The sequence below is a fragment of the Columba livia genome, chromosome 1 (assembly GCF_036013475.1).
Source record: "Columba livia isolate bColLiv1 breed racing homer chromosome 1, bColLiv1.pat.W.v2, whole genome shotgun sequence".
NCBI lineage: Eukaryota > Metazoa > Chordata > Aves > Columbiformes > Columbidae > Columba > Columba livia.
The window spans coordinates 170,974,988-170,995,813 of NC_088602.1; the positions used below are offsets into that span (position 1 = coordinate 170,974,988).

General features: G+C 48.1%; 1 protein-coding gene across 7 annotated transcripts in view; it reads left to right on the forward strand.

Moving 5' to 3' along the window:
- The first annotated feature begins 379 nt into the window (after positions 1–379).
- The window catches only part of TCF20 (transcription factor 20), a 131,481-nt gene continuing 111,034 nt past the window's right edge, over positions 380–20,826 (forward strand). For 2 of the 7 annotated variants that reach the window (XR_010468852.1, XM_065045464.1), the window contains exons 1-3: positions 381–701; positions 11,666–11,771; positions 13,171–13,281. The gene's annotated coding sequence lies outside the window, so the exon portion shown is untranslated. Of the gene's footprint in view, positions 702–11,665; positions 11,772–13,170; positions 13,282–20,826 lie in introns of all 7 variants that reach the window. The other 5 variants (XR_010468851.1, XM_065045459.1, XM_065045439.1 and 2 more) reach the window with 4 other exon arrangements.

Sequence of the window (20,826 nt, forward strand, 5' to 3'; positions counted from 1 at the left end):
CCTCTAAGCTAAAGGAGGCCGGCGAAGACCATGCCGACCTGACCCCGCCGTGGCCGTGGGGCGGCGAGCAGCCGTTCGCCTAGGGGAGCCGGCGCCTGCCCCACGGCCCACAGCAGCTCCCTCTGCCCCGCCGCCACAGCAGCCAGGCACCGGAGCTTTTACGCCCCCGAGCGGGGCCTGCCGGACCACGGCAGAGGCCGGTCCCACCAGGGCCCCGGGGGAGGGCGGACTCCCGGCGCCACCTCCTCGCAGGAAACGGGGGCGAGAGCGGGAGCCGGCGAGAGCGCACGGCACACGACGGGGCGCGAGGCAGCGCCCTCCCCCGCCACCTCCCCCTCCAGGCAGCGCTGTGAGATGCCAGAGCCCTCCTCCGCGCCCGGCCCTGCCGAGGGAGCCCGCCCCGCCGGCGGCTCCTCCTCCTCCTCCCCCGCCGCTCTGCCAGCAGCCAGTCGGGCCTGAGACCCGCGCCCGGCTGCGGGGCCTGCCCTGAGCGCCGGCGGAGGGCGGGCAGGGGCGAGGGGGGGAAGAGGGGAGGAAAAAACCAAGGAGAAGCCCCGGATACCGAGCTCTGCCGCGTCACATGAGCTGACGGGATCCGTACCCGCTCCCCTCCGTGCAACAAAGAACCGGGAGCCCCTCTGCCCGCCGCGGGACGGGGCGGGACGGGGCTGCCATGGGACGCTGAGGGCCGGCCCTCGCAGGTAAGCGGCGGCCGTTACGGCGGTTGCCCGCCGCCTCACCTGGCGCGCGGGGCGGGGGTCTCACCCTGCGGGGGCGGCCCATCCCCGTGGCGTGTGGGGGACATACTCGCACCCTCTTTTTCCCCTTCCCCCTTGTTTGTTCTGAGGTGACTTTTTAATCTCTTGGCGGTTTGTTCCCTCCCCCCAACCCCCGCGGCGTGTGCGGTGTTTGCTGGGGGGTTTGTTTGTTTTTAAGGGGGCCGTAACCCGAGCTCTGCCCGCGCCCCCTGGGGACGGGGCGCCGCGGGAGGCAGACCCGGCGTTCCTCCTCCTGTGAAGGGCAGGAGGGGCGCGGGGGCTCCGGTCCGGCAGCCGGGCCTGTCGGCGGCGGGGGAGCGCCGGTGCTTCCCGCAGGCTGCGGCTCCCCCCTCGCCTGGGTGTCCGTCCTGCTCCTTGTGCAGCCGTCCTTAATCTCCGATTCCTTCACGTTGTTTTATTTTTGTGGTGAACAAACAGTTAAGGCCGTGCGGTTTTGTGTATTGCCTCTACCCTCTTCCTCCCCTCCACCCATCTTGCCCCCATCCATAGGAACCAACCTTTCTGGCTGTTAAAAAGAATATTAAGGTGATCTTTATTTTTGTCAAAGCGCCATCCAGTTTATGAGCTGACTTTCCCCATCCGGATTACTGCTGGCAGTGCTGGCAGCCCCTTGCCCACCCGGGACTTGCCCACCGGGACCGTGGCTGGAAGTTGTTGACAGCGGCGGGGACAGCATGTGTGTCACACGCCCCTGGAGCCAGCGGCCTCGCAGCCACCAAGGTTCATGGCTGGATACTCCCGGTGGGAGCCTGGGCAGCGGCGTGGAGAGACCCGCCACCTGGTGAAAAACACCCCAGCAAGGCTGGCGTCTGCAGCCTCTTCTGGTCTGGGAAGCGCTCTGCCGCCGTTTTGCTGCGTGTGGGTGCTGAGAGTGGCACAGGGAAGGGTGCCGGGGGGCGGGGGTCAAGAGAAGTTTGTGGGTAGGAGAAGGGGGTACTGGGGGGGTGGGCTGGGGGCAAGAGGGGCAGGCAGGGAGCTAGGCTGGCCCCCGGGAAGGCTGGAGGTCAGGGAAGAGTGAGCAAGAGGAGAGCACAGGTGATGGGAGCAGGAAGCTTGGCCCTGCAAGCGAGCGTTATCCCATCCTTGTGCGTACATCACAGTGCGATGCTGCTGAAGGGAGCAGTTTTATGTGTGAAGAGTGGCTTTTTTATTTTTAATTTTTAAATTTATATTTTTGGCCTGCAACCCTCTTTGTTGTGATACGAAAATAATCTACTCCTGGGCACAGCTAGCATCTTCCTTCAAATGCCAAGCAGCTGCCTGGCTTGAGTCTTAACGCAGGCACCCGTTAACCCTGGGTCTGTCCAGCTGGGAGTGTCCCTGGGAAGGAGTCTTCCCCTGCATGGTTATCTTGGCTTGTGGGGACAGAGAAGAAACCACAGCTCCCTTTCAGAGGAAGATGCTAGGCTGGCCTTGATAAATGTGTCCAATCTTTTCTCTTTAGGTCAAAATTAAAAATCAGTAATGCTGCAAAGTGGGGAGGAACAAGCCACCCACTGCCCTCTGGCTGTCCAGTGCCTGTGAGGGCAATAACAGCCTATGTGAAGTCATCTGTGTTCAGATGGTGGGGCAGGACTGTGGTTCAGTCAGCAGGAAGCGGGTTGCATGCCAGGGAAGGCATTGAGGAGGGGGAAGCTGAGGGTGTGCAGCACCTTCCAGCTAAGCTAATGTATCCTGAGATGTTTCGCAGGTCCTCTTGCTGCAGGCTTTGGTCAGGAAAGGGGTGCATGAGCAAAGAGGTTGGGCAAATATTGCTGCAGCCTCAGCTGTTCAAAGACGACAAACTAGCCCGCTCGTTCTGCCCCCACCCCACCGTATTTAAGGAGAGGCATTGGGGTCCTCATTGGCGTCCTTCAGGGTGAACCAGATTTGCAAGTTTATGGATATCTTCATGGAGACTTGGACCTGGAGTTTATTTTAATGAAAGCCATGAATTTTAGGTAGTGTGACTTCAGTTAAAGCAGTAGATGTTCCAAAATACGGGGGCAAAACTGTGAAAGGAGGCAGTACTGATTTTAATTGCTCATTTTTTCCCAGCCCCTTTTTTTTTCCTAAGATTTTTGTCCTGACTCCTCTCCCTGTACGGAGTGTTTCTTGGTTTTGGTGGGGAATAGAAGAGAACTTGTTAATAGCCAGCTCACATTCTGTTGATTAGTGCTGAAAATATGACTGATTTTTTGTGTAACTGGCTGTGTCGTGAGAGCCTGGACTGGGACCCTGACAGTTTGTTTTGTGTGGGTCATTAGCCCCAGTGGAAGACTAATGACTGTGGCTGACAACTTGTATCTTCACAAAATAGGAGAAAAGGTTGGCTTTTCCCTGAGAGTGGATGGGAGGTTTGAAGTGAAAGTTAGTTAATCTGTCCCTTCCCTCCAAAAAAATGTACAGCACATTTTTGAAACTGAGTCATCAGGTACAATTTATGTCAAGTATTTTTAAGCTATGATGAATTTGATGCACTTTGGCCACATGCTCACTGGAAATCATAAGACAAGTCTAGGTCAGATTTGCCCTGGCTGAGCTTGAGAAGGCAATGAGGGAGTTTCCTTGCTGTGGCTCTTTTAGATCCGAGCAGAGCACAAGCGTCTTAAAAGGGCCAGGACAACTGCTGTACGACACCCTCTCTGCAGAGGTGGTGTAGGAATGACATAAACTGTCCAGCCCCATGTCTCTGGGCAGCCTCCGCTGACAGGGGTGAGCTGGAAGCAGGAAGGGGTGGAATATTTCGATGGCTTGTGCTCTGGACAAACTGGGAAGAGAGCTTGCAAGGCTCTTGTGCATCAGCCAAGCTTGTGCTGAAGGCCATGCTGTCTCCTCCTGACAGACCAGTGTTGTGTTTTGGCTCTCTCTGAGCTGTGCTTCTTGAGGGGTGTACCACAGTGTGTACACCAGTGCGGGGGACAAATTCCCTTCAAAGTCATGGGAGTCATGACAGCGATGCATGGATTCAGGAATGATTATTAGTGTCTGATCACCTGGCCAGGACAGTGTAATGATGCTGAGTAAGAGATAAAAGGTTTTATATCCCATAAACTTGGTTCTTGCTTCAGAGTGAACCGCAAGGCTTTTGAAAACGTGTGCGTTTGAAGGCTCTCTGGTAACTGCAAATAGGTGCAAATGTTAATCACTTGAAACAAGTCCTTAAAAATTAGAACTGAGAGAGATGCAGGCCATAGGCAGGAAACTGAAAGAAGAGCTAATTGCTGAGTTTTTTGGTATATTTTTTAAATCATGTGTAATCCTGCATGTATGATTTTGCAACTGACCCAACAGCTCTAGCAGTTTATTCATTTATTTAAAACAGCTTTGTAGTTCACCTTGAAAACCACTTCCTGCCATATGGTTATATTATTTCCCTGTGCCATGTTTTTTGCTAATTATCAAGACCATTTGCTTTAAAATAGGTGTTTTTAATTTCACAGCCTTGCCTGCCTCTCCTGCTTGATCCTGCCCTGGAGTCAAGAGGCTATGTCTGTTCATTCTCCATGGCAACAGGCTGTGATTTACTTATTCCAATTTAATTAAAAAGCAGCTATCAAATTCTAGGCATCTTATATGTTCGTTATATTAGAAAAATATCAGTGGATCAGTCTCCACAACAGATCTGCCAGCCTCAAAAAGAAAATTCTCAGCCTGAGCCACTGGTTTCTTCCCATTTGGAAGAGTTCAGGAGAGGGAGGAGAGCTGTGGCCTGTCCTCAGGTGGAGCAGATGGAGGTTGCTGGACTGGGGGTTTGGTTGGAGTTCAGTTCTAGACTCCCGTAGCATTGCTGACAATGTTGGGGTGCCAGTTTAAACCACAGGACTATCTGTTCAAGCTCATTAGGTCGCCTCTCTCTTCCTGCTGTTGTGCAGCTTTTGGGAGGTTTCAGGGCTTGATGGTTTGGCATGAACACCCCAAATCTTGCCGGGAAAGGGGAGCGTGGGTTGTGTGCTCCGGGCATGGACACCTGCTTGCTGGGGCAGGTGTTTGCTGCAGTGGCTACATCTGCTGAGCCATTTTTGGGGCTAGTGGAAGGTTGCGATGCCATTGCAGGTTTGGGTGAACAGGGCACAAGTCCCAGTGGCACAAACATCTGTACTTGCTGCAGTGGAAACGCAGAAAATCACAGTTCTGCTGGAAGTGTTGTTCTGTTTATCAGCTCTCCCCATGTGAGAGATTTTACAAGTCCAAATCCTTTGTATTGTGTTCGTTTTTTTGGTCCATCTTGAAGCCTGTGTGTTTGTTGATGCGTGCATGATACGGCTTTTGGTTTTAAGCTAGTTGCAGTGCAGAAGCCCACAACACCCTGTTGGTTTAAGCATGCCTGGTATTTGTATGCAGTCTAGAAATGAAGGCCTTAATCCTAAATTAGTTTTCCAAGCGCTGTAGTTGTACAAATACTGGTTTGTGTTAGTCAGGGATAAGGGAATGTATGGGCAGTGACAGGTGGTTGTTGGCTGAAGAGGGGATGGTGCCAGGAGAGGATCTTAGGGATGGATGGAGGAACGCGGTGAATTTACTGACCTACAGGTGTTAGGTTTGGTAGTAAATGGACAGAGTGGAACTAGTGTAATTAAGGAGTGCCAAAATGAACACTTCTTTTTGTCTTCATTAGCAACACCCCAATTCTTAATAGGATTATTTTTCCTTGAAGGGACTGCTCAGATGACTGAGCCTTTGGAGTACCTGTGTGCTGATGGTCTTTTTTTCCTGGGAGAAGCTGGGCCTACTGAGTTGTGTAACTAGACTCAGGTGCTATTTCTGAGCTCTACTAATGTGTGGAAGAAGAAAAGTTGGCCGTGCATTTTTATTAAGCCTTAAGGAGCAGTTATCCTCAGAAGAGTGCCTGTACAAAACTGCACTTTTTTTTTTTTTTTCCCTTTAATGTTGCTACTCCTGCTGCTTTTTCAAAGTCACCGCTGGCAATTTTAACAACATATGTAGGTTTTTGCTCCTCCTAGCCAAGCCAAAGCCAGCAAGGCTGTGGCAGAAAATGTTGGACTCTCTCCTGACTTACTTAGCTTCATTGATTTAAATTATGTACAGGGTTTCTAGCTGCAGGTTCCTGGTGATCTTGTACCAAGTGGGAAGAGCCAGGTACCTCTGAGTCTGTGAAGTTAGCGGTTAAGCGTGGGTTTACTAGTAAAGTGAACATGTTTGGTCTATAGGATGCTGAGCTGTAAATCTGAAATCTCATTATGTTGTTCCTAATAAAAACCCAATAAGAATAAACCCAAACAAAACCTCAAAGCAAACTTTTGTTTTTTACTGTATTTGAGCAGATACATTCAAGGAATTTATAACCAACTGGTAGTATCCTTAATTCTTTGTTACTGGTTTTACTAGAGTACAGGCATGATCTGTATTCTTTAAGAGTTCATCTGTTCCTCTTGCTTATCCAGCTTTGAAGTAGACCTCGCTGATATTAATTTCTGTATAGCCTGTAACCTCATCTATAAAATGAAGGGAATACTTCATACAGGCAGCTGTGAAGTTACATTTATTGTCTGTAAATTGCTTTTAGTAATTGAGCAGAGGAGGTGGAGAGGAATAAACACACTGGAGTAATATGGGCTTTTTTTTTCCCCCGAAAAGAACTGCAGTATTTTTGCTCATCTGATGATGTAGAAGCTGATGGGGAAAGAAAAATGCTTTATCAAGACGCCCTGAAACTAATTGTTAAATTTGTAATGAAAACAGACATTTCTGAGCATAGTGATGAAGGCAGCCATCTTGTTTGATAGTAAGAGAGTCTAATTTAGAAATAGGCACAATTATTATTGTAGGTCCTGTAGTACTTCTCATCTTTCTCTCTGGTTTGGGTCTGCTTAATTTTAGTGTCAGCCTTTACGTACATGGCTGCATTCATCATCCAGCTCAGAAATGCTGTTGGTTCATAGAGTCTAATAATAGGTAAAACTCCCTGTTTTAAGATTATTAGCAAACACCTCTCTTGCAGGCTTTTCAGCTAGGCCCCTTCTTTTGTGCTGACTGGTGTAGTTAATTGTTGGGTGAAACTGCAGTTTCCCATGGGTAAGGATGGGTTTTCGTGCTGTAGCTGAACCAATCTAACCAACTGCTCCTTCTAAGAGGGGTGGCCATGCCTTGTGGTATTCCCTGCCTTGTGCCTGCTCTGGTGCTACATGGATCCAGCTTGTTCAGCTTTCAGAAAGCTGACTTGCCCCAAAATATAGAAAAGTGAATGGTTTTCTCCTGGGACAGAGAGCTGAATCTGCTCACCAGGTTCAGGCTGGTATCAGATCTGCCATGCAGGAGGGGTGAGAATTGTTTTGCCAGGACTGAAAGGTAGGGAATGAGAGAAAGGTGGAAATGGGGCCCCCCTTTTTTTGGCAGCAGTGAACTATTAGCCTGGTTCAGCTGTAATGTGAAACCTCGCCCTCAGCCTTCATTTTCAGGTCCCTCCCTTCCCCTCTGCTCCTCTCCTCTCATTCTTTCCCTGGGATATACTTGTGTGCCTCCAGATGCTGACGCCATTCCCAAACAGTAATTTCAAAAGGGGAAAAAAAAGGGAAAGTGTTGTGTTTTTTTTCCCCACCACTTTTGCGGTGAGAGATGTACCGTAGTACCCGAGAGCCCATTGCTATAAGGGTATCTGCTCAGAGACAGAGCCTAAGGGTATTACAGGGCTCAAAAAATAGTAGCAATAACCCTCCCTTAGGAGAGGGCAAAAGGGGACTGCCTGAGGAGAGAGCTGGCGGCTGAGCTCATGAAAAAGCTTCCTCTAATGTGGCGGTGGCAGCTATTTGGACTAAGGCCTTGGAGTTAGTGGAACCAGGTGGTCCCTATGGCCTGGGATAAATGGCAAGGGCAGGGAAACGTCGGGAGAATTTTCTGCGTGCCCATAGTGAGCCAGGCCTCAAGTCGGGTACCACACCATCTCTCCATCTCTGAAATGTGACTGACTAATTTTCAGGCACCAGCAGAAACTCGGAAGGCCTTGTGGGACACAACTGTGGTGGTGCAGAACGGTGCAGTTCTGCTCCGGGGGTGCAATGAAGCCAGGGGTGTGCTGAAGCTCAGGCTCCGTGGGGGCTGACCAAAGTGAACTTTGCTTCTGCTGAGCGGCATGAACAGTGTTTCTGTCGCTGATGGATCGGCATATCTGCATTAGCTTCTGCTGAGTGCAGGGAAGGAGGGATGTGTCACCTAACGAGACGCGTGCCCCAGCATCTACTTAGCAGGGGCACGGTGCGGGTCAGCGTGTGCGTTTGGGAGACTGGATGGAGGCGTCTGTTGGCCTGCGGTGATTGCTTTATGGCTAAAGGAGCAGATACGGTGTCTGACTGGTGAATTTTATACAGCATGAAAGTGAAGATGATGTCAGTGAAGAGCCGTGTGCCAGAGGCAGGAGGATACAGTGAGCCCATGCCTGTGTGGACTGACCGAGTGGCTGTACAGGGCGGGAGGGGCAGGTTGCAATCAGCATGGTGCATGAATTAGAAAGGTTTGTGCAGCCATTTTCAAATAAGGAAAGTAGTAGGGAGGGATGAGACAATTTGTTTCAGCTTGAGAGTTGTTAGAGATTTGTTTCAGGCTGTACTGCAGTTGGTTGGGCTTTTTTTTAAAGCATTTAAGCCTAAATTCTTGTTGGCATGTGGAGACGATATGGCAAGAGAAAGATTATTGTAGGGTTGTGTTGCTTTGCATGGTAAGATTATACACTGGGTGGCTGTTACAGTGGATTTGTGTTCCAAGGATGGAGTGAATAAAGGAAAGAACCAGTGTATTGGTATTAAATAATTGTGCCACTAGATATGCTGGGCACAAAGTGTCTTTGTTTTCAAGGATACGGTGTTTTTTTTTTTCTTTTTTAAATCAGACACATTTATAAGCCAGCTGCAATATTTTTTGAAAAAAAGACACATTTATAAAAGAGGGGGCAATATAGAAAATGCTATAAGTAATCTCATTGTGAAGTATGTTTTTCTTCAATCCCCTTGCACATGTATGCAGCCTCTGGGGAAGATGTTAGTGAAGGAGCTGGATAATCGGGGTCTTCTCCAGAGCTGCCATTGTTCTGATTGATGTAGTGGGTATTAGCAGGGGGATGTGTACAGATGCGGGGGCTGTCTGGGGTTTCATCTCTACAGTCTCCCTTTTTTATTCCTTCTGGATAGAGATATGTATCCTAGCACTTTTGTCTTCCGCCTACATCTCCTTCTCATTTCCTGTAAATACTTGCTGATTTTTGTTGTTGTTGTTGTTTTGGCAAATCTTCAATCGTGCTTGTAATGGGTGACTCTCCTCCTGCGCTGCTTAACCTGGCTCATGATGATGGGTATTCCCATAAGCCCGTCTTTTCCTGGATATCTTTGCTGAATTTTCATGCAATCTGCCCAGTCTGTGGGATTCTGTGCTGTTGTGTTGGTCGTTCTAGTGAAGATCCAGGGATCATAGCTGACTATAGTGATGTTCCAGCCGCCCTGTGGAGTGCGAAGGGATGCGGTGAAAGAAGCAGCTATTCCAGGGCCCTGTTTGTCCTCAGGCTGGAAATGCTGATGGCACCTTAGAGTACCCATGTAGGATTGCAATAATTAAATAGTGCTGGGGTGAGAGCAAGGAGTAGGGCATGTGCTGGTCACTACGGATAGATTAACAAAGAGGAGTTATTACGGTGCCATCAGAATATATCCTGTGGATGTTCCTAGCCAGGAAATATTTTAAAAAGCTGTCCCAGAGAGTAAGAGGCAAGCCTCATAGATCTGTGCTATAACTAATTGCCCAGATACCACTGGAGGAGCAGTTTGGAGAAGGGAACTCACACATGAACCGGGTGTGGTGTAGAGAGGGAAACGGGAATTTCCTGATTTTTGTTTGTAAAGCTCAAGTGTAGAAGGAATTTTAGACATGATAGGTGGAAAGAAGGACTGAAATTAATAGGTAGTTCATTTTTTTCCCCCTGTTTTTGCACTGTGTGCTCCTGGCTAGTGTTAGCTGAACATTGGTTGAAGCAGTACAGAGCATGCTTGGGAACTGGAGATATTAAGCAGAAAGAGAGCGTGAATCTGATTAGCTCTGCTTTTCGTGCATTAAGCAGAAAGACGGGCTGAAATGTGATTGCAAACAGATAATAGCAGCAGGCTCCTGAGGCACCACCACCACCCAGCATATGGGGTGATGGATCTAACCATGCCATGGAACTGTTTCTTGTAATAGAAGCCGCTTGTTTTTATGTTGCGGTTTCTGTTGTACTTTCTAATTATCCTATTCATCGCTGTCTGCCATTTTGAGCCTGGCCACGAGGGATGGCTCAGTCCCCTGGAATGTGTACCCTGTGGAGCACTCCTGCCCTGAATAGTAACCGTAGCTCTGGTAGGCAAACGGCAGGAGGGAAGAGGTGCCAAGGCTCGAGAGTCCGAGCTATTTTCCCCCCGTTTCCAAGAATAATGGAAGTAACAGCTGCTGCTTTTGCCATGCTGGGAGAGGTGAGTGCTGGTGTTGTGTGTGAAGCTCTTAACTTCCTTCTGAAAGCACAAGTATTGGGTTTTGCCGGGAGAAGGTTCCTAGTGACCTGAAAAAAAGGGCATCTATCTGGACTGCTTATAAATAATAAATGAGAGCTGGCTTTGCTACACCAGCCACTTTCTCAGCACAGTAGCAGAGATCCTGGAGCCAGTTCCAGTTTGTGGCCTCCCCTGCACAGGGAGCAGACGGGCTGGCAGAGGCTTGGCCAGTGCAGTCTGGAATTGGCACTGCCAGTAGAGCATCTGACCTCCCTGTGTGCTGCTGGGGGAGTTTTCTGTGTCTCTGGTGACTCCTTCCCCGAAAAACTCTGCTTTCCTTTCTCTCCATCTGAGGTTTTAATTGATGGAAACCCTAAAGAACCAATTCCCAGAACTGGTGTGGATTGGGGGAATGCAAAGGGAGTTGGAAGAGCAGAGCTCTCCTTAAAATGTCTGAACAAAGCAGAGTAGTAAGAAGCTCACGTGTGTGTGTGTGTGTGTGTATTTTAAGGCCAGAAGGGGTGGATCAGACTAGTGTTTCTGTGACCTTTTCTCAACTGTGTCTTGCCTTCCCTGCCTGCTCTCTCTCCATCAAGGGACTTCCACTTCCTTCCTGGTGACCTGCCGGTCTGCAGGCAGCCTCCCTGCCCTGTGGCAGCTCCCAGCGCTGGCTCCAAGCCCAAGCTAATAATCCCGACAGATTTTACTGGCTTATGCTCTGCGCCTTACTGTAAGGGAGACAGTGTGTGAGGTTGTGGTTTGCATGACTTTCAGCGTCATTCTGGCCCCGGGATTCCACCCAGTGGCATCTGTGTGAAACCCAAACCTCGTAATAAACATTGGCTGAGCCTCTGGTAGAGCCTGGCTTTGCTCAGCCTGGCTTAGCTTCCCTACCTACAGGTGACCAGCTAGCACAGATTTCGTCCAAACACACCTCCTAATTGTCTCTCACTGTCCGGATGCTTGCCAGCAGTATGGGGTTCAGGTGGAAGCAGGGAGGTGTTGATAGCCAGGAAAGGAAAAATTCATCAGGTACCAGAGAGGGTAATGAAGATCTCGTCTCACCGCTCTCCGCATGCATCAAAGCACACTTAAAAAAAATAGAGCATTCATCTTTGACCCCCCATTAATGACTGGCTTGGTCTATGTAAGAGTTTTGTGAGTCTGCTGCTGCTCCCCAGGAGTTTAATTATTTAGAGTGCGAGGTGGAGGTTTGTGCATTCACTGTGGATGGAGCAGGGTCCAGGCGCTCGTGACGGGCCAGGGGGCTGGTTACAAGGGCAGTCTGGCTTATGTGTAACCGCTTGCTCTGGGGAGCCTGATGGAGGTGCAACCTGCAGCTGTGTGGTCCTTGTCAGGGCCAGCAGCCTGTCCTTCTCGTTGTGCGAGCTCAAGGTGATTGTATCACATCGAATTTGAGGTCTGTGTCCTTGTCTTCAGGGTACTTAATTGTTTGGATGTGAGATGCCTGAAACGACCACCTGAAGCTGCTGCACAGACATGCTTGTGTCAGATCCTGGTTGTTGCTGAGCCTGGAGCCCCCCAGGTCAGTGGTAGAGGTTTTAGGGGCTGGTGTAGGATTCTGGCAGTGATACCTGATTTATCAGACCTGGGCTATACACCCTTCCAGCTCCCTGTGGTGGCATGCCTTCCTCTGCCTGCTTTCTGCCAACAGCCCCCTCCTGTTTCTCCCAGCTCCCCTCTGCACTGTAGCAACCATTTTTCCTCCTGTAAGATCCCATCTTCCAGCCTGCTGCTCCCTTCCCTTTGCAGGATGTCAGCTTGTTCTTGCATTCCCTACTTCTGCCCATCCAGCTCTTCTCTGCTGTTAATCATTCCAAGGCTTGGGAACACAGAACAGTTGTGAGGAGCAAGCAGGTGAATGACGGATGTGCCTGGAGACCTTTGTGCAGCTCATGTTCCCAAGTGGGCAGCTGTCCACCTCAACCAGGAGTGTTTCCCAGCTGTCCTGCTGACCATTCAGCCAGGCATCCACCTCCAGTGGGAAGGTGTCCAGCTCCAGGTTGGTTAACTGGGATGTAGGCTGGTCTGACGCATCAGCTGGCCATCTGGAAGGTTCAGGCTGACAACGCTGGCCTTCTGGCTGCTGCTGGAATGGCTTGATTCCTTTTGGGGTTGTGCTGCCTCTTACCTTGGGTCCTGAGAGCTTGCAGTGCTGATTGGCACTGAAGTGAATCAGTGGCAGCTGTTTGGTCCTTGGTGGAAGACTGTAAGTGGAGGCTTATTTCGGGGAAAAAGTACTTGATATTGGGGGATCTGGGTTTGGCCAGTAATAAAATGAATTTATGGGTGGACTGGGAAGCCTGGTTTAATGTGGAAGGTTCACACTGCATTTCTCACACCATGCCCATCGATAATGCAAATGCAGCAGACACCAGGCTAGCGGGTCACCTGGTGTGTTGCTGCTTCTGAAGGCCGAGCTCATTGTGCATGCCGGGGCTCGCTTCTGTGCTCTGCCTGCTGCCACTTCTTACCCCCTGAGCTCAGGGACCACTTGAACCTTCACCTTCTTGCATCTGCTCTCCTGCCATCTCCTCGTACATCCCTCATCTCCTGTTTTCTGCTGTAGCAAGGGCCTGTGTGGACTCTTGGTTGCATGCCAATGGGCTCTTCATGTTATCCCTGTTTAATCTCTTCCCTCTCCTTTCCATGTTCTTATTTGATTTCCTTTGGTATGGAACTAATGTTCCAAGTTGTGTTGGGAGACTGGGTTGAACTGAGATGGCAGAAGGAAGGTGGAGGGAAGGAAGGGGCTGATGCTGGTAGAAGAGAGTTTTTGCTGTCAACTTTGGTCTTAATCTGTTGATTATTATGGATCTAGCTAAATCAGCTGGATCTACCAGACAAATGCCAGCTGTTCTGTGTCCTGCCTCCATATTCTACTCTGTTTTTCTATTTTTTTTTTTTTTCCTGAAAATTAATAGGATTCTGCCCATTGATGGTTAAAACATCGCCTGGAGTTTTGGAATGGATCAGATGCGTCAATCAAATGCTACCACATTGCATCCAAGGAGAGGAATGCCATCCAGCTGGGGGTAGGGTCTGTTTTTTCTTTGCCCCCATCAGTGTTTAAAGTTATTGGAAATGTTTTTTTTTTTTAATGCAAGAATTTTTAATAGAAAGTACTAGTTTTCAAAATTAATTATGTTGTGTGAAAATTTGACTGCTTTCTTTATTTTATTTGTATGGAGCAATGTTGTGCCTCTTTATATTCAAAATGTTATTAATAATCTTGAGGCTTTGCAGGGCTTTGGTAAAGAAAACATTTCAGTAACTACTTCAAATATTTTGGGAGGGAAATTTGGTGTTTTAAATGAAAAGTAAATCTATTCTGATTACCAAGAAAGATGAAAATAATTTAACTTGTTTCAGAAATGTCAAAGATCAGGTCACTTGTCCCAGTTCTAGAAATAATGTGAAACAGACTAATACTCCTGGTAAACTGTTCCACTTGCAACAGGCGATAGCAGGCAAATAGATCAGTAGGAAGCCACATCTCTTTGTGTGCTGCTCACGGGTACTTGGCTGCTGTGGCAGCAGGTGTAGCGTGAGACCTGGAATGAAATAAAAAGTCAGGAAGAATGTGAATCGGGAGCCTCGCACGGGCTTAAAGCCCAGGTTGCGGCCCGAGCGGCGAACTGAAGTGGCTTTTTGGCTCCCTTCCACTCGCTAGTGCATGGCTGCCCATTATCCTGGCGCTGGTATGCCACTTGGCTGCTTCAGCAGAGAGGCCGCAGAGACAAAACGCTTATCTGGCTCTCAGAAATGGGGTGGACTTTCCAGGTCAGGCGTGAGGAGATGTGTGTTAGGGTTCGTGTCCGGAAGTAATGCCGTTCCAGTGTTGCTCACTTGAAATCCGAAGCTCCTTATGCTTTGCGTTGATTTCCTGTTCTTGTTAAAATTGGTTTTGCTTTAGAAGCGAAGGGTCTTAAAGCTGAGGGGTTTGACAGAGCATGCTGCAGAATTATTCTTTTCTCCTCAGTATGTAAGTTTCCTGAATGAATGATTTTGAAATAAAGTAATATCTCCCTGCAGAGCCTGCCTCTGTTAAGTCTTTCGACTGCCACAGCAACAGTGAGACTACTAGTGCAATATTAATAATTTATATGTGCCCTTCATTTTGGACCTTTGTCAGTCATTTCAGCCTCAGCAGGCTGGGAGAGATGAGAAAAACACGTATGTTTTGCTGCTGTTCTCTCTGCACATCTTCTCAGGGTAGGCAAAGGATTTCATTCTCTGGAGAATGCCTATCTGGAACCTTTTAGCAGTGCTAAATTTACAGAAATAATAATAGAAAATAGCATAACGGTGTCTCATTTCAGTCATCTCTGCACAGGGTTGTACTGCTTTCGTTGGGCGTTTGCAACAAGTGCGGTTCAGATGTTTGTGAGCTTTGCCTGGTTGCAGTAGGTGAGGGAGAGGTGAAGCTTTTATGGGTCCCTTCTGTGGGATGAGCCCAGCCAGGGTTTTGCTGTGTGTGCAATAATCAGCCCCAAATGTTTCTGTGCTGCTGCAGCTGTGCATAGCTTTCTTCAAATCTGGGCTTCATGCCCTTGATTCTTTCTCTTACCCGCTTCTAAAGGGAGGGAGATGGTCAGGTAGTCTGTGTGTTTCCTGAGCAGGTCTTGCTTGAGGTGAGGAGCAGAAGACTCTGAGCCAAAGAGAAACAAGCCGTCCGAAACAAGACTGATAAGAGGATGCCACCAGAGAATTCAGCTGGTTTAAATACAAGGTGTAAGTGTGCCTATGCTTGTGCTGAATTCTGGAGTTAACTGTTGCAGGCTTGCACTTGGTGTTAGTAATCATCTGAACACCTTCCAGCTTGGCTGTCTGCTAGGTACTTCTCCTTCAAATCCTGTTGGAACCGCATTTCAGGGAGTTTGGAAGTGCTCCTGGTGTAGTGTGCATGAACTGGTCGACGTGTTCCAGCGAGTCTGTGTTCTTGCAGGCAGGTAGCAAATGGTTTGAGTCAGATCAGTCTTCTTCGAGTGGTATTTAGCAAGCGGGTAAGTCTGCAAGAAGCTGGAGAGTTCACTCTAGTCTGTTGCTGGTGGTCTGAAGTGGTTGGTTCACCCCAGGCAATGGAGGACCCATGGGGTTTGTGTTACTGGGTCATGGATGGATGGATGGATGGGACTGTCAAGGAGAGAACAATGTTCTGCAAAGAATTTAATCAGTATCTGAAGTCCGACATAGTTTTACTGAGGAAAGACAGATTTCTAGAATAATTGTTGGGGAAAAAATTACGTTTCTTTAAAACTGGATTACATTACTTCAAATTCTGTTTTTGAACTTCTTGGCTTGGAAAAAATGTTTGGCTCGAAAATTGCTGTGTGTGTGCAGAAGGATCTGCAGAAAGATTAACGGATAAGAAGAAACTTGGTCTGATTGTTTTGTGTTGCACTCGTTAGAAGATCTTTTCATTTGAGATGAAATTTTTTGCCATGGTTTGTATCTTTGTAGTTCAAACATTCTCCTCCTGGATTGTTAAGTTTCCCTGAGAGCTTGTGTGTACAGTTTGAAGAAGACAAGATGTAACTGAGTTAAGATTTTTTTGAACTTAATTTTTAATACTTAAATTGCATAGCCAAATGGCTTGGCTGCTGGTGGATGGTTATAGTTCAGAAAGAAACTAAGATGTCTTGTTGGACTTCAGATGTCTTGGTTGCAGCAATGAGGTTTTCTTTTTGTCTTTTGGACTGATAAGGGGCTAGAGCCTTACTCCTGGCTCTGCACTTGTGTGCTTTGTCTAATATACATATGCATTTGTAACAAAAGACTTTATGCGAAGCAGCACTGACTTCTTCTGCAAAACGAAGAGAACTGGGAAGCTGAGTTGGAAGACACTATTTCCTTATTTTTTTCCCCCCTTTTTTTTTATTTTCCATCTCCCTTCTTTTTACAAGAAGTTACTTTAAATAGGGAACTCTTCAGCAGGTTGCAACCAGAATTCTATAATAAGATCTCTGTTCCCTCTCCCTACTTTTTCACATGCAAAGTTGTGGCTGTAATTATATGACAGCTGCCCTCTTGGCTGACATGCAGCAGATTGAACTGGGGATCTCCAGAGCTAAAAGTGTGAGCTGCTACTCTGTGAGCTAAAGCTCTATAGCTGGAGGCTGTAATGATCTATATCCTTCATGACTGAGTGTAGAAGAGAGCTGCAAAAAGCACTTGCTGATTTACGGTGTGTACGGGGTACTCGCTGTGTACACAGTTACTTCCCGGGTGTACTGTGAGCGTTCTTTGAGTGGTCTGTGTTAATTGTACAAACTGTTGTCGACTCATGGGTGCTTTAAAATGACAGTCCGTTTTGAAGTCTTTGTACCTTAAATGAAATAACTTTACTAGCCTGTTAGTCAGGCACAGACTTCTGTTGCTGTATGTGCATGTTGCGAGTATAAGGGACCCTTATGCTACTGAGGTCCTTCAGCTCTAATGCAATGTAAGTAATCTTTAACAATACTAAGCGCAGTGTGAAAAATTCTACAGCATCAGTGACGTTCAGGCAAATTTGCCTTTGTGCTTTGCCATAACAATAGGTTTTTTGTAGATGGCACCGTGGGAGATTTGTAAAAGCAAAGGAAGGAGAAGCTGGAATTGTTGGAATCTCTCCTGTTTCCTAAGGACCAGGGAAACCTGAGCAGTGCCAAAGTTTGTCAGGCTGAGGAAAAATGAAAGGAAGCAGAACCATATGGAGCTTCATGAGTAGTGTCAGCTGTGGGTAGCTTCTGCAACCAGTGTTATGGGAGAGAGGGAAGTGTGTTACAAGTTGAGACATTAATTTTGAACTTTGTGATGTTCTTAACACACCCATTCTCCCCCAAACAAAAAAAAAAATAATAAAAGGAGGTGGGCATCTGCTTGCTTTAAATGGGGCAAAATACACATTCCTGTCAATCTGCACAGTTCAAAACCAAGCTTATCTTGCCAGCCCAGTGTGTCAGAAACTTACTTACTTGGTACTATATATATTATTAACAGGGACATTCGCTGTTGTAGATTAAGATGATTTCCATATATGTTAGGTCATGTCCAATTACACAAGTCTGACCATACTAAATCATGGGTTAGTTAACACCCTGCACCCTAGTTCCATCCTTTACTGTCTTCATTTGCAGGAATTCGTACATACCGGTTAGTATAAAGAGACCTGTAGTATGGCCTAAGAAATTCCTATTTCCTTACCTCCCCTCTCACATTCCTGACCTGTACCACCACTGTTATCCCGTGGATTGTGCTAATGTAACCATTGGTAGGACCATGGTGTAAAATACACCAGTGACCTGTTGTGGGTCAAAAGCCCCATCCCTCCGAATAAGTGAAATGATGCAGGCTACAATGATCTAGTCCACAGTGCTGCTTTGCAAGCAGCAGTGTTGGCAGAACTGGGGGGAGATGTTGCAAAGAGGGGTGGAGTCAATTTTTTAAGTTGGTTTTACTCCTGAAAGGCACATCTTGTGGTACTGGCCCCATCAGGCCGTCTTGTCAGTCCTGGACTCAATTCTCTCCTGCCTGCCCTGTCAGTCCTTACAGAGAGAGTGGGATGAGGCTTCCCATGCTTCCCGTGGGAGTCTGTTCCACAGCCTAATAGACTTCACTGTCAGAAAGTGTTTTTTTGATTATGCTTTAATCATGGGTGTCAAATTCCTGTCCCTGGGATGACCTGAGCCTGCATCAGTACAGGTGCCTTCCTTGCATACGCTGCCTGCAGCCTGCCGCCTTCTCCTCTGGTGTTTCTGCAGGCCTGTTTCAGCTGCAGGCAGCTGGACCTTGTCCTTAGTGCCATTCTTGGAGGCTGCTGCAGAAGTGTGGAGCTGGCATTACACATCAAGGGCCTGAGTTGCCATCTGAGATGGAGTAGGTTGCCATCTGTCACCTGGAGTAGGTTTTCAAGAATCCAGTGAGTGGATACAAGCTGAAGCAGCGTTCGTGTGCGACTCTACCTTGGGTAGAGCCAAGCCGAAGAAGCCTGTTACAGCACAGCTATCCACTGCCATAATTACGTTGCTATCAAACTTGGGAGTCCAGGTAAGACTCCAGTATATTCCTGCAGTTTAAAGCAGGGCTCTCGATTTCTTTTACATGACAGAATTTGGGACATATATGTTGAAGTGCCTAGGAAGAGCAACCCAGCCAAGCTGCTTGTCTGCGAGGCTGTGGAAAATACCAACCGTGATGCACCTCAGTGAAGATTCTGTGCCGTGTATCCCGTTGGGCAGGCACAGGGAGGGAGCCCGCCTTGCGGACAGCAAGGGGATGTCTTCAGGGGATGGCTCTCCTATGGCTGATGGCAGCTACTGCCAGGCTGCGGCATCTGGCTGTAAGAGGTGGATGAGTTTCCTGGGGAGAAGAGTGTGCATCCACTGTGTCGCAGTCCTGGTATGCAGCATAATCTGGTTGCACTAGAAGACTTCTTTTTTTCTTTTTTTTTTGTTCTTCTAGCACATAGCAGTTGTTTTGCACGTGTGGGCTGCATGTAAGCATTTTCCGTCTTCCAAGTCTCTTATCTTTGTTGCCATTTGCTGAACCCCCTCTGTTCTTTGTATTCCCTTTCCAAGGTGGGAATGAATAGAGCAGCTTTTGGTGGTGCAGAGGCAAATATATCTTTGTCTTGTGTCACATCATTATGAAATCAGTGCTATTTTCTGGTCTGTTCCTAGTACAGTCAGACATTTTGCTTACTCTTCTGTCTGCTTCTGTGATATCCATAGACCTCATTGTATGATGTCTTTTTACAGAATGGATGTAATTACTCCAGAACCAGAGGGTGTATGAGCTGTTCAGATAATGACCTGCTACCCTGTTCACAGCTGGAACGGTTGTGACACCAGTGTTCTGAAGCAGCTTCCTTGCTGTTTCCCCCGATTCGTTCCTCCGCCCCCAGGCTGGACCTCTCTGCCTCCCCATCCCTGCCTCTGTGTCATCCAGTTCATGTCCTGGTTCCCTTCTGCTCCTTAAGGCTCTGCTAGGAGATTATTTCTGTGGTGTCCCTGCACAGTCCCCTCTCCTCACCTGCCCTGGGTCCTCGTCCTCCTCATTGCTCCTCAGGGGTCCTTGTCTGATTTTCACCAGTGCTTTACCATCATTTGGCTCTTTTGTGTAGCCTTTCCTGACTGTACTGCCTGCTTTGCCTCCTCTGTTCCCAAGGGAGAAATAAAGCTTATGCCTCATTTAGAGATGCATAAAACGTGGCCACACTGGCATCATTTTTTGGGGGTTTTTTTGCCTCCTGTTTGGCTCGGGTCATCCCTTTCCAGTTAGCCGTGCATGAAGCATCCCTCTTCCCTTATCTTTGTTTTCCTGGGGTTTGCATACAGCGGCTTGCTCTCCTGGGGCTAAGTGCCATCCACGCCTGTTGAATCCAAGGGTGTCGTTTTACAAGTGTTGTCTTGGGCAGCCCCTTCTGCTTCTGCTCCCGATCTGCTTGTTCAGCTGTGCCAGTGCAGCTGAATGTGCTCCTGCACACTGAACTGGATCAGGGAATTGATCTGGATTAAAGTTGCCAGGGTGGAGAGGAAAGCTGCTTAACCTAGCGATCTGCCCGAAGAAATACTTGAGAAACTACAGTTTAAGGGCACTTTGACTTCATAGCCCTTTGACTAACAACCCCCTAGTGCAGAAATCCCTTGTTTACATGTAGAGTTGCTGCCTCCCATCCTTGTGATTCTCCTCCCACACTAGTAACACCAGCAGCCACCTGTGTCAGGTGTGGAGCAGCTGCTGCAGGTTAAGATGTGCTGTGCAGCTGCTCTGGGAAGCGTGGGCCACGACGCTCTTTGGAAGGGTCGAGGACCCCAGAGTAAAAATTGAAGTGTGTCATAGAGTGCAAAATCATCCTTGTGCAGCATCTCAGACTCATACTAATTGCTGGTCTGGTTTTACCCAATGCCTTGTTAATGTTCCAGGGTGTTGCTGTGTCACTAAGTTTCTGGAAAATATAGTGTACCTCTGGATACTGGCTTGAAACTTTGAAAATGCTTGTCTCTACCGCGCTCTGTGGGACACGTTTAACCTGCCCCATCCCTCCCGAGCCCCTGTCTGGTGGCTCTGCTCCTGCTCTGCCACTTGGCTTTCACACACCCTTCCCTGCCTGATCCATTCATGTGCTCCCATCTTCATGCTGTCATGAGTTTAATTTTTGTTTAAGATCTTCGTTCCTTTAATGACAGCAGGAACCGAAGGCTGTTCTCTGTGGGGGCTGTGGTGCGCGGCTGTGCTTGAGGTAATGAGACTTGATGAAAACCTCTTGTTACTGTGGCAAGATTTCTTCTTTCTCTGTGTTTAAGAAAAGGGGAGGGGGGGGGAAGAAAAGAAAAAGTGACAGAGCCTGCTGGGTATGTTAATATATTTTTAATGGCTTGCATGTGGCTAGCTGAAGACTTATTTGTCCAGCCTGCGAGAAAAGTGGAGCAGCGTGTTATTCTTGTGCACCTTTAAGCTTAGCCAGGAGTTGAAATGGGAGAGAGGGAGGGTTGGGTAGAAATTTCACAGAAATCTTGATGATACAAATGAAAACTGCTAGAGATGGAGGGGGGCTGGCAGGGAGAGGAAGAAGATTGGATCCCAGATACCTCCTC